The following is a 14,075-nucleotide window of genomic DNA, read 5'->3' on the forward strand; positions in this document are numbered from 1 at the left end:
TGTACTCCGTGCTTTACATACTCAGTACATATTTCGTACTGACCCCCTCTCTCCGGGGGCTGCGTTTTATGCCCGCAGGTGCAGACATCGGTGATCCTCCGCAGTAGGCTTCACTTCTTGCTTTTCGGAGTACTCTTACTGGGTCCGGAGTCCACTCTTGGTACAGAATCCTCTACTCTGTATATACTTTGTATATTTGACTATCTGGGTACGGCGGGGCCCTGTCTCGCCATATGTTTTTGTTTTGAGTTCGTAGAGGCCTGTAGTCATATATGTGGGGCGAGGGTCCTATGTGTTTATTGTCTGAGTTTGCTTTCGGGTCTTGAAGCGGTCTGTTTGATATGATGGCCCCAAATGGCCCTTTTGTATATATTTGTATTTTGACCGGCGATGTCTATTCCGCCGCTTTGTTTGAGTTTGACTTGATATGACCGCTTAAGACATATTTCTCGATATAAATTATGTTTGCTATAACTTCTTGAAAATTCTGAAATAAGTTTGGATTCGGAAATGAATATGCGATTTAGTCTGGGCACCCAGGTAGGGTGCCAGTCGCGGCCCACGGGGCTGGGTCGTGACATACTATTACACCGCTCCTATTTGGTCGGGCAGTCACCTCCAAGGCGAGCAGCTATATGATACACCATGGCCAAATGGCATGGGCAGACACCACTAGTGGGCGGCATGAGATGTTACCCCGGACGCGGGAGGCCTGGACGCAGGCTCATGTTATGATAATCCCACCGATCCGATATGGACGGGCAGTTTATACATGATGCATATATGATATGATATGATGATGAGCATGAGTAAGACAACATGATTTGTTTCCTTATACTTGGCAGTTAGATTCTGATGTTCCATATGAGTATCTTCTTTATATCATTGTCTTACTTCATTGTTTGTGCCTCTCATACTCAGTACAATATTAGTACTGACGTTCGTTTTCTTTGGACGCTGTGTTCATGCCCACAGGTAGACAGGGAAGAGAGCTCGATCCAGATTCGTAATAGCTGTCAGCTAATTGGGAGCCCTCCATTGTCCCGGAGGTGATTATGATTATTCTTTTGTGTATATATATAGCCATGTATCTGTACTTTTTTGGGCACGACGGGGTCTTGTCCCGTCCCTATGTTTAGCACTCCAGTAGAAGCTCGTAGATACGCAGTGCGGGTTAGATGGTCTCACGAGATCACTACTGTATACATATCTATATTATTTTGATAGCCTAAGGGCACATGTACATGAAAGTATTTTATGTTTTCATACGAAATATGATTTTCCTCCGCTATGAGTATAAAGATGATAAAAAGAGCATTAAATAAGTAAAATGAGCAACACAGCGAGCGGTGCTCGGTGGTTAGCCCCGGGTACCCGTCGCGGCCCCCTAGCTGGGTCGTGACAAAAGTGGTATCAAGGCAGTTCGGTCCTAGGAAGTGTCTACGAGCCGTGTCTAGTAGAGTCTTGTTTATGGTGTGTAGCGCGCCACATCAATAGACAGGAGGCTACAGGGCATTTAGGAAACATTGACCCTCTTTCTTCTATAGGATCGTGCGATAGAGCCATGTATAAGATTTTATCCTCCCAAATAGTGCGTTATGATTTCAGAATGCTGCCAAAGGGAAAGGCTATAGCCGCCCAGAAGGGCAAGACTACGGCGAAGAGGCGAGTAGAAAGAGAGCCTCCGGTGAATATAGATGAAGGCGAATCGCATAACGAGGCCCCATCTAATACTTCCTCTACCCCGCCCAATGAGGGAGAATAAGGAGGAGCCCCAACTCCAATTCCTCCGCCGGCTGCTTCGGGTCAACAAATGACCGAGGCCATTCAGCTATTAACACAATTTGTTGCCGCACAGGCACAACGACAAAATGTGGGTTCAAGTGACCGGGCAGCAAGTACCAAGGCCCGTTATTTTATGAGTTTAAATCCTTCGAAATTCTTCGAGTCAAAGCCGGATGAGGATCCACAAAGTTTCGTAGATGAGATGTTAAGGACATTGAAGATTTTCCATGCCACCGAGACCGAATCCGTGGAGTTGGCATCGTATAGAATCCGGGATGTGGCGGTGTTATGGTACAACGATTGGGTATTATCAAGAGGAGAGAACGTGCCTCCTCCGGTTTGGCAAGAGTTTGTAGATGCTTTTATTCGTCCCTATTTGCCACCCGAGGTCCTCCGAGCTAGAGTGGATAGATTTCTGAATTTGAAGCAAGAAAACATGAGTGCTCGGGAGTATAGCTTGTAATTTAATTCTTTTGCTAGATATGCCCCGGCTATTGTGGCCGACATGGGGGATCGGGTACATAGATTTGTAAGTGGCATAGGGCCACATTTATTCAGAGATTGTTTGACAACCTCTTTGCAAGACGGGTGTTACGTCCCGTATTTTATACATTGGGACAATCCGGATTAACTATGATAAGTTAGGGCCAAGACCATTCCGGGACTTGAAGCCGGGACTTTTGACATTTGATTTCATTTTGAGACATAGGTTGTACACGAAATTGTTGGCATGGAACACTTAAGAAAATTTGGGACCAAAAGTCATATATTTGGAAGTTAAAAATCTTGCAAAAAAGGCCCTTTGGCCGTGTGGCTTTGAAAGTGTTCCCACACACTTTGTGGCCAATTTTAAATGGTCCAACATATGTGTGGGCCATGGACACTTGGAGGGTTCATTTAGGAGCCTAAAAGATGACTTCTAAGTCATCTTCTATCATTCTACATTTAGCAAAAGAAATCAAGAAGTTGAAGAACAACAACCAACAAACTCTCGGCCAAGAACCAAGAAACACCAAGTCCAATTTTAGCCATCCCAAAAATATTTGTTTGGTGCAAATCCACTAATTGAAGGTCCCTTAGTTACGTGAAAGTGTTGTTGGAGCGATCAAACCATCCGTCTAGTAGATCGCAAACCCTAGCCTATTGTAGAGTTGAAGAAGAAAGGTAAGATTTGATCTTGTTTTATGTGTTGTGAATGTTTTAGGCATGTTAATATGGATGAAATTTGTGAAATATAGTAGGTTGGAAGTGAGCTGTGTATGGTGTGTATGATCGTGTAGATGTGTGTGTTGGGATAGGGTTGATGAATTGATTCTATGTAGCATATTTAGTTGTGTAGTGTGGAGAAAAGAATAAGAATCATCAATATATGTATATGTGTAGTGTGGCCGAATGTAGGTCATATTGCATGACAAGAATGGGTTATGGTTGTGTTTTCGGGTTTGGGATTATTTTCCGGGAAAATTGGAGCAATTGTTGGATTGTTGGAAATATTGTGTAAATTGTTTAAAATGTCCTTGAATATTGTTGGTATGGGTTCGGGTTGGTATTTGAATGTATGAGCGGTGATGTGGCTTGAATGTAAGCCGTCGAATTGAATATTGTGAATGTTGTTGAATGATGTAAACGAGAGTTATTAATGTTATATTGCCTTAGTTATAAATAGATTATGTCACGAGCCTCGAGGAAATTCTAAATTAGCAATCTGAGCACGTTATGACTCTTATATATATTTCTTGGCATTCGTATGTTTGATGTGATGAAATATGAACCCTTATGTCTTTGAAACAATTGATTTCCAAGTGTTGCACAAAAAGTTTTGTTTTAAAGAATTCTGTAACCATGGACGCCGTATCTTTCACATAAAGGCTCGGATTGCTCCGATATTTTCGTAAGAGTTTGCATGGCGTATGATGAGTATGTTCTCCATAGGCGGGCCCGGCTCGGGTCGATACCCGTCCGTGGGTCCCGCGACTTTCCTTTATGTAATTCGGAACACTTTTGAAAGAATTTGGTATGACTATTATTTTGATTCTCAAGTATGGTCATTTTACTTATATTTGAGTCCATGATAATGATTTTATGCATATTGTTACTCACGACTCTGCTCGTGCGTTCTGTTATATCTTTCGCCGAGTCCCGGGCCGGTTCTGTTGTCGTGCGCAGTTTGATATACTCCGGTGTTATGTTGTGTTTATGGTTCACCGAGCCACTCACTAGAGAGTCGGGTTCCAATTATATTGGGCGTTTTGCTGTGTATGGCGTTATGTTGTGTTATGATGTGTTACGGGGACACGGATATGTGAAACCGTCTAGTGTTATGCTGTGTTATGGCGCCATCGACGGGCAGGCGACCATATTTTCTGTGCCCTATGCATGACTTATATTTTGAGAGTAAACATTTTGATATTTTGGACTTGCACTTATTTTCTGTACTTCTATTTCGTTTATGCCTCAGATTTGTTTTCTGTATCTTCTGCTTTGCATACTCAGTACATATTTCGTACTGACCCCCTTTCTTCGGGGGGCTGCGTTTCATGCCCGCAGGTACAGACGCACAGTTTGGTGATCCACCAGTTTAGGACACCCTCTTCTGCTGTTTGGAGTGCTCCTATCATTCCGGAGCCTGCATTTTGGTATATATTCGTTCTTTGCATATGTACATATTTGTTCAGGGGTACGGCGGGGCCCTGTCCCGCCATATGTTTCGGTTGGTCTGTTTAGAGGTCTGTAGACGTATGTGTGGGTTTGTGCCTACTTCTGTACTGATGTGTTTGTACGATCCCACTCGCCATGGCAGCCTTGTCGGTGTGCACTTGTATATGTTTTGGGCCGTTGCGCCATTTGATAGCCCTGTCGGCTTCTGATATATATATATATATATGGTTGTGTTGAAATGTGTCTGAGACAGTTTGATATAATTTGAGGCAGTGTGTGATATTTGTGCCTGTATACGCTATCTGTATGTGAGTCGGATTGGATGAGTGTGTTCGGGTGCCCAGTTCGGGCACAAGTCACGGCCTACGGGGTTGGGTCGTGACAGAACTGGTATCAGAGCGGTTTGTCCTCGGAATGTCTACAGGCCGTGTCTCGTAGAGCCTTTTTTGTCGGTGTGTTGTGCACCACATCTATAAACAGGAGGCTACAGGACATTTAGGGTGTTACTTTTCTTTGAATCGTAGATCATGCGATAGAGCTGTGCTATTAGGATGACTCTTTTCTGACCGATTGTTGTATTTTTCAGTGATGCCTCCGAAGAAGGCAACGGCTACCCAGAAGGGCAAGGCGGTGATGGGAGAGACTAGTCAGATGCCGAGAGTTACACGGCCTCGTGCTCAGGATTTGCCCGAGGTTGTGCTGCAGTCAGAGGGTTCAGCTACACCACCACCGGCGGAGCCGGGAGCAGGTCCATCATTAGCTCCAGACGCTCCAGCGCCCGAGCCTCCGGCTCCTCAGCCAGGGGTGGAGGATAGGATGTTGAGGGAGGCCGTACAGTTACTGACGACTTTGGTAGCGGGACAGACTTGCAGACGCGGGCTGAGAGGTGATGATGATGATGACAGGCGTGATAGCCTGAGGGTTCGTGATTTTCTGACATGTAGTCCCCCAGAGTTTTTCGGGTCTAATCCCGAGGAGGTCCCCCACGACTTCATTCGGGGGATGAGGCGCTCATTAGGACTGGTCAGGGCTTCAGAGACCGAGTCCGTTGAGTTAGCCTTGCACAGATTACGAGATATTGCGGCTAATTGGTATGAGTCCTGGGAGCTGTCTAGAGGTGAGGGTGCTCCCCCAGCTACTTGGGATGAGTTTGTGGCCGCTTTTCTCCGCCACCTTTTTCCCCCGGAGTTACGACGGGCGCGGGTTGATAGATTTTTACACCTGCAGCAGAGAGGTCGGAGTGTTCGTGAGTATAATTTGGAGATTGATTCTTTGGCTCGATTTGCACCTGCTATAGTGGCTGACATGGCTGACCGGATGCACCGGTACGTGATAGGGCTAGATCGTTACTTAGTTGACAGCTGCATGGCGATGGCATCGCAGACTGATATGGACATCGCCCGGTTACAGGCCTACGCGCAGGGTATGGAGGACCGGCACAGAGAGGACCGGTCGGGAAGAGATCGTGACAGGAGGCCACCCAAGAGGGCCAGATCCGCGGGATATTCTGGATACTTTCGAGGCGGGCAACCCCAGTCGCAGCAGTCAGGTAGATATCCTCCTCCGTCAGGTCGGGGTACACAGTCCGCCGGTAGACGATTTGACAGTACAGGACCATCTAGGGCCGGTCAGAGTTCCAGGGTATCAGGTTCGCAGACAGCCAGGGGTCCCAGCCAGTCCAGACCACCCAGGCCTCGTTGTTCTTATTGCGGGAGATCGCACCCAGGGGAGTGCTATCGAGCTACCGGAGCCTGCTTTTATTGCGGCCGTCAGGGCCATGTTATGCGAGATTGTCCGATGGCGAGTGGTTCTGGTAGTACAGTTCAGCCAACGGGATCAGCCGCTGGTTCATCTTCTACTCCCTCAGCTATGCGCCCTGCAGGGCGGGGTTTGTCGGCACCGGCGGGCCGCGGTCGAGGCCGTGGCAGTGTTTCAGGTTCTAGCGGTCCATCGAACCGCATATATGCATTGGGTACCCGTCAGGATCAGGAGGCTTCACCAAATGTTGTTACAGGTACCTTACTGGTTTTCTCCCGATCTGTATACGCACTGATTGATCCTGGTTCTACTTTATCGTATATCGCTCCACTTGTTGCTAATAAAATTGGGATAGAATCTGAGCCGATAGAGCCTTTTGAGGTAGCTACACCAGTAGGGGATTATGTTATAGCCAGACAGATTTATCAAGGTTGTTCGGTGGTTATTTGTGGCCGCTGCACTAAGGCAGATTTGGTAGAGGTTGATATGATTGAGTTCGATGTTATTATGGGTATGGATTGGCTAGCTTCTTGTTATGCTAATGTTGACTGTCAAAAGAAGGTAGTCCGTTTCCAGTTTCCAGGTGAACCAGTTGTAGAGTGGGCAGGTAATACAGCATTGCCGAGGAGTAAGTTTATTTCATACCTCAAGGCAAGAAAAATGATCAGAAAGGGCTATATTTATCATCTGGTCCGTGTACATGATTTAGAGGCAGAGACACCTACTCTTCAGTCAGTTCCGGTTGTTAATGAATTCTCAGATGTATTCCCAGATGAGCTTCCAGGCCTCCCGCCTGAGCAGGAGATAGACTTCACTATAGATTTGTTGCCAGATACGCAGCCCATATCTATTCCTCCGTACAGAATGGCACCTGCAGAATTGAAGGAATTAAAAGAGCAGCTGAGAGATTTATTAGAGAAGGGCTTTATTCGGCCCAGTACATCTCCCTGGGGAGCTCCGGTATTATTTGTGAGAAAGAAAGACGGCTCGCTGCGGATGTGTATTGATTACAGACAGCTGAATAAGGTAACCATCAAGAATAAATACCCCCTCCCCAGGATGGATGATTTGTTTGATCAGTTGCAGGGTGCCAGGTGTTTTTCGAAGATAGACCTGCGGTCAGGCTATCATCAGGTGCGGGTACGAGAGGCTGATATTCCTAAGACAGCATTCAGGACCCGTTACGGGCATTATGAATTCAGAGTGATGTCTTTTGGGCTGACTAATGCTCCAGCGGTATTCATGGATTTGATGAATCGGGTATTCCGGCCGTTTCTTGATATGTTCGTTATTGTATTTATTGATGACATTTTGGCCTATTCACGATCAGAAGCAGAGCATGCAGATCATTTGAGGACGGTACTTGGCACACTCCGGCACCAGAATTTATATGCTAAATTTTCTAAATGTGAATTCTGGCTGTCTTCAGTGGCATTCCTGGGACATATTATTGGAGCGGATGGCATCCGGGTGGATACCCAGAAGCTCAAGGCCGTAAAGAGTTGTCCTAGACTTACGACGCCTACGGAGGTGCATAGCTTCCTGGGGTTGGCCGGTTATTACCGGAGATTTGTAGAGGGATTTGCTTCAATTTCAGCGCCTTTGACAAGGCTGACTCAGAAGGGAGCTAAGTTTCAGTGGTCTGATGCTTGCGAGCGTAGCTTCCAGTTGCTGAAAGAGAAGTTGACTACAGCTCCAGTCCTGACTCTTCCTGAAGGTCCAGATGGGTATGTTATTTATTGTGATGCCTCTAGTATGGGTTTGGGGTGTGTATTGATGCAGCACGGTAGGGTTATAGCTTATGCTTCCCGGCAGCTCAAATAGCATGAGAGAAATTATCCCACTCACGATTTGGAGCTAGCCGCGGTGATTCATGCTTTGAAGATGTGGAGACATTATTTATATGGGGTTCACGTTGATATTTATACAGATCATAAGAGCCTCCAGTACATCTTCAAGCAAAAGGAGCTGAACTTGCGGCAGAGGCGGTGGTTAGAGTTGCTGAAAGATTATGATGTTGATATTCTATACCATCCAGGGAAAGCAAACGTCGTGGCAGATGCACTCAGCCGTAAGTCCATGGGCAGTTTGGCGGACACGCCTTCAGAAAAGAAAGAAATGGTTCGCGATATCCATCAGCTGGCTAGTCTTGGAGTCCACTTGGCCGCTTCTGGAGATGCTGGGATTTCTGTTCGAGGAATGGCCGAATCCTCTATTCTGGGTGAGATAAAGCGGCATCAGTATGAGGATCCTGTTCTGATACAGTATAGAGACGCAACCCGAGAAAAAGAGAAGACCCCGTTTGAGATTACATCCGATGGAGTTTTATTATACAGGGGCAGATTATGTGTACCTGACGTTGCGGGACTGTGACGACAGGTTATGGGCGAGGCACATTATGCCAGATATTCTGTTCATCCAGGGTCGACGAAGATGTATCATGATCTTAGATACCTGTATTGGTGGGACGGTATGAAAAAAGACATAGCAGAGTTCGTTGCCCAGTGCCCAAATTGTCAGCAGGTGAAGATTGAGTATCAGAAGCCCGGTGGGTTATTGCAGGAGATGGAGATTCCGACGTGGAAGTGGGAGATAATTAACATGGATTTTATTGTAGGGTTGCCTCGCACTCCACGGAGGTACGACTCCATATGGGTTATCGTTGATCGGCTGACAAAATCAGCCCATTTTCTTCCAGTTCGGACTACATACTCAGCTGAAGATTATGCCAGGCTATATATTAAGGAGATTGTGAGACTTCACGGAGTTCCAGTGTCTGTTATCTCCGACAGAGGTGCCCAATTTACAGCTAATTTCTGGAGATCATTTCAGGAGGGATTGGGGACCCAGGTGAGTCTGAGTACAACATTTCATCCTCAGTCCGATGGACAAGCCGAGCTCACTATTCAGACGCTGGAGGATATGTTGCGTGCCTGTGTTATGGATTTCAGGGGTAACTGGGATGATCATTTGTCGCTTGTTGAATTTGCTTACAACAACAATTACCACTCCAGTATTCAGATGGCACCATATGAGGCTTTGTATGGCAGGAAATGCAGATCTCCGATCGGTTGGTTTGACGTGGGTGAAATTCAATTAATCGGTCCAGATGTGGTCCAGCAGGCAGTCGATAAAGTGAAACTGATTCGAGAGCGACTATTAGCGGCCCAGAGTCGACAGAAATCGTATGCGGATAATCGCCGTCGACCTTTAGAGTTTCAGGTTGGAGATTGGGTGTTCCTGAAAGTGTCACCTATGAAAGGTGTTATGAGATTTGGCAAGAAAGGAAAGCTCAGTCCGAGATATATTGGGCCTTATCAGATTATTCGTAAAATAGGCAAAGTTGCCTATGAATTAGATCTGCCAGCTGATTTGGGAGCGGTGCACTCGGTATTCCATGTTTCTATGCTTCGTAAATGTATTGGTGACCCTTCCAGAACCTTTCCTACAGGTGATATACAGGTCACAGAGGAGCTATCTTACGAAGAGCAGCCTATAGCCATATTGGATCGTCAGGTAAGAAAATTGCGGAATAAAGATGTGGCTTCTGTTAAAGTGCTGTGGCCGAATAATAACCGAGAAGAAATGACCTGGGAAGCTAAGGAGCAGATGAAGAAAAAGTATCCTCACCTATTTCTGGTACCTACAGGTAATCCAAATCCTTTATTTAAATATGTTGATTTGTGAATGACTTGTATGTGATGGCTATAAAAGAAACTCCCCCGAATTGTTAGTAAGACCCGTAGAATTAATCCAACATTCGAGGACGAATGTTCTAAAGGGGGGAAGGATGTTACGTCCCGTATATTATACATCGGGACAATCTGGATTAATTATGATAAGTTAGGGCCAAGACCATTCCGGGACTTGAAGCCGGGACTTTTGACCTTTGATTTCATTTTGAGACATAGGTTGTACATGAAATTGTTGGCATGGAACACTTAAGAAAAGTTGGGACAAAAAGTCATATATTTGGAAGTTAAAAATCATGCAAAAAAGGCCCTTTGGCCGTGTGGCTTTGAAAGTGATCCCACACACTTTGTGGCCAATTTTAAATGGTCCAACATATGTGTGGGCCATGGACACTTGGAGGGTTCATTTAGGAGCCTAAAAGATGACTTCTAAGTCATCTTCTATCATTCTACATTTAGCAAAAGAAATCAAGAAGTTGAAGAACAACAACCAACAAACTCTCGGCCAAGAACCAAGAAACACCAAGTCCAATTTTAGCCATCCCAAAAATATTTTTTTGGTGCAAATCCACTAATTGAAGGTCCCTTAGTTACGTGAAAGTGTTGTTGGAGCGATCAAACCATCCGTCTAGTAGATCGCAAACCCTAGCCTATTGTAGAGTTGAAGAAGAAAGGTAAGATTTGATCTTGTTTTATGTGTTGTGAATGTTTTAGGCATGTTAATATGGATGAAATTTGTGAAATATAGTAGGTTGGAAGTGAGCTGTGTATGGTGTGTATGATCGTGTAGATGTGTGTGTTGGGATAGGGTTGATGAATTGATTCTATGTAGCATATTTAGTTGTGTAGTGTGGAGAAAAGAATAAGAATCATCAATATATGTATATGTGTAGTGTGGCCGAATGTAGGTCATATTGCATGACAAGAATGGGTTATGGTTGTGTTTTCGGGTTTGGGATTGTTTTTCGGGAAAATTGGAGCAATTGTTGGATTGTTGGAAATATTGTGTAAATTGTTTAAAATGTCCTTGAATATTGTTGGTATGGGTTCGGGTTGGTATTTGAATGTATGAGCGGTGATGTGGCTTGAATGTAAGCCGTCGAATTGAATATTGTGAATGTTGTTGAATGATGTAAAAGAGAGTTATTAATGTTATATTGCCTTTCGGATTGGTCATTGGGGTTGCTAGGTTGGTTATTGTTGTTGTTGTTGTTGATTTGGCCAAGTTAAATTCTCGGGGTTGGCCTATTTACTGAGGAAATGCTGCCCAAATTTCTGTAGAATTGAGTGTTAGTTTGGAATCAATCGCCTAAGTGCCTATGTCTAATGTTTGATATTCGTTGACGTATTTGTAGACCTTGGGGAGCCCGAGGCGTAGCTTGGGATTAGTTTGAGTTGGGCTAGCTTGGAGTGCGTACGAGGTATGTAAAGCTCAAACCTTCCTTCTTTTGGCATGCCTTAGTTATAAATAGATTATGTCACGAGCCTCGAGGAAATTCTAAATTCGCAATCCGAGCACATTATGACTCTTATATATATTTCTTGGCATTCGTATGTTTGATGTGATGAAATATGAACCCTTATGTCTTTGCAACAATTGAATTCCAAGTGTTGCACAAAAAGTTTTGTTTTAAAGAATTCCGTAACTATGAACGTCGTATCTTTCACATAAAGGCTCGGATTGCTCCGATATTTTCGTAAGAGTTTGCATGGCGTATGATGAGTTTGTTCTCCATAGGTGGGCCCGTCCGTGGGTCCCGCGACTTTCCTTTATGTAATTCGGAACACTTTTGAAAGAATTTGGTATCACTATTATTTTGATTCTCAAGTATGGTCATTTTACTTATATTTGAGTCCATGATAATGATTTTATGCATATGGTTACTCACGACTCTGCTCGTGCGTTCTGTTATATCTTTCGCCGAGTCCCGGGCCGGTTCTGTTGTCGTGCGCACTTTGATATACTCCGGTGTTATGTTGTGTTTATGGTTCACCAAGCCACTCACAAGAGAGTCGGGTTCCAATTATATTGGACGTTATGTCGTGTATGGCGTTATATTGTGTTATGATGTGTGACGGGGACACGGAGATGTGAAACCTTCTCGTGTTATGCTGTGTTATGGCGCCATCGACGGGCGGGCGACCATATTTTCTGTGCCCTATGCATGACTTATATTTTGAAAGTAAACATTTTGATATTTTGGACTTGCACTTATTTTCTGTACTTCTATTTCGTTTATGCCTCAGATTTGTTTTCTGTATCTTCTGCTTTGCTTACTCAGTACATATTTCGTACTGACCCCCTTTCTTCGGGGGTCTGCGTTTCATGCCCGCAGGTACAGACGCACAGTTTGGTGATCCACCAGTTTAGGACACCCTCTTCTGCTGTTTGGAGTGCTCCTATCATTCTGGAGCCTGCATTTTGGTATATTCGTTCTTTGCATATGTACATATTTGTTCAGGGGTACGGCGGGGCCCTGTCCCGCCTTATGTTTCGGTTGGTCTGTTTAGAGGTCTGTAGACGTATATGTGGGTTTGTGCCTACTTCTGTACTGATGTGTTTGTATGATCCCACTCGCCATGGCAGCCTTGTCGGCGTGCACTTGTATATATTTTCGGCTGTTGCTCCATTTGATAGCCCTGTCGGCTTCTGATTTATATATATATATGGTTGTGTTGAAATGTGTCAGAGACAGTTTGATATAATTTGAGGCAGTGTGTGATATTTGTGCCTGTATACGCTATCTGTATGTGAGTCGGATCGGATTAGTGTGTTCGGGTGCCCAGTTCGGGCACTAGTTACGGCTTACGGGGTTGGGTCGTGACAACGGGATGGATATTTCCCGAATACAGGCTCATTCACAGAATTTGGAGGCACGACAACAACTGCAAAGAGGCGACCGTGATATTGATAGAAGACAAGGCAAGAGGGCCAGATCTATGGGAGCTAGCAGTGAACATAGAGGGGGATCAAGTCAGACATATTCTAGATACTCAGGCCAGTCAGTGACAGGTGCACCTCCTCGATTCACAGGTAGGAGATTTGATCGCTCTTTCCATTCAGGACAGGGCCAGAGTTCAAAGGCTTCAGATTCCCAGCTCAGGGAAGATTATAGTCAGAGGAGACCCCCAATGCCGCGATGCAACCAATGCGGCAGATTACATTCCGGACAGTGTCGTCAGGGTTCGGATGCCTATTATACTTGTGGTCAGGTGGGGCATATGATGAGGGAGTGCCCGTCGATGAGTGGCCGAGTTGGAGTTCAGCCTACAGGTTCAGCAGCTGGCTCTTCATCAGTATGCCCGGTAGGGCAAACTCCCCAGATGACAGCAGGCCGAGGGAGAGGCCGACGGGCAGCATCTACTTCAGGTGCCACTCAGCCACGTGTATATGCTTTAGCCAGACGGCAGGATATCGAGTCTTCTCCGGATGTAGTTACAGGTATATTGTCTCTATTCTCCCGTGATGTGTATGCATTGATAGATCCGGGTTCTACATTCTATTATATTACTCCATATGTTGCTGGTTGTATTGGGGTGAAACCCGAGTCAATTATACCCTTTGAGGTACTCACTCCGGTTGGTGATCCCGTGATAGCAAGACAAGTGTACAAAAATTGTGTCGTGATGGTATGTGATCGTCAGACCAAATCTGACTTGATTGAGCTAAAAATGGTAGATTTCGATGTAATCATGGGTATGGATTGGTTGGCGTCGTGTTATGCAAATGTTGATTGCTGCACAAAAGTGGTCCGATTCCAATTTCCGGGAGAGCCCGTGCTTGAGTGGACGGGTAATACAGCATCTCCAAAGGGCAGCTTTATTTCTTAGCTCAAGGCAAGGAAGATGATAGCCAAGGGTTATGTTTATCACTTAGTCCGGGTTCATGATACCGAGGCAAAGCCGCCAACTTTTCAGTCAGTTCCGGTAGTGAATGAATTCCCAGATGTGTTTCCAGACGAACTTCCAGGCCTTCCACCAGAAAGAGAGATTGACTTCGCCATTGATGTGTTGCCGGACACCAAGTCTATTTCTATTCCTCCTTATCGAATGGCCCCGGCAGAATTAAAGGAGCTAAAGGCGCAGTTGAAGGACTTGCTTGAGAAGGGATTTATTAGACCCAGTTCATCACCGTGGGGATCACCGGTCTTGTTTGTGAGAAAGAAAGACGGTTCCCTACGA

The sequence above is a fragment of the Lycium barbarum genome, chromosome 3 (genome assembly GCF_019175385.1).
Source record: "Lycium barbarum isolate Lr01 chromosome 3, ASM1917538v2, whole genome shotgun sequence".
In the NCBI taxonomy this organism is placed as follows: Eukaryota; Viridiplantae; Streptophyta; class Magnoliopsida; order Solanales; family Solanaceae; genus Lycium; species Lycium barbarum.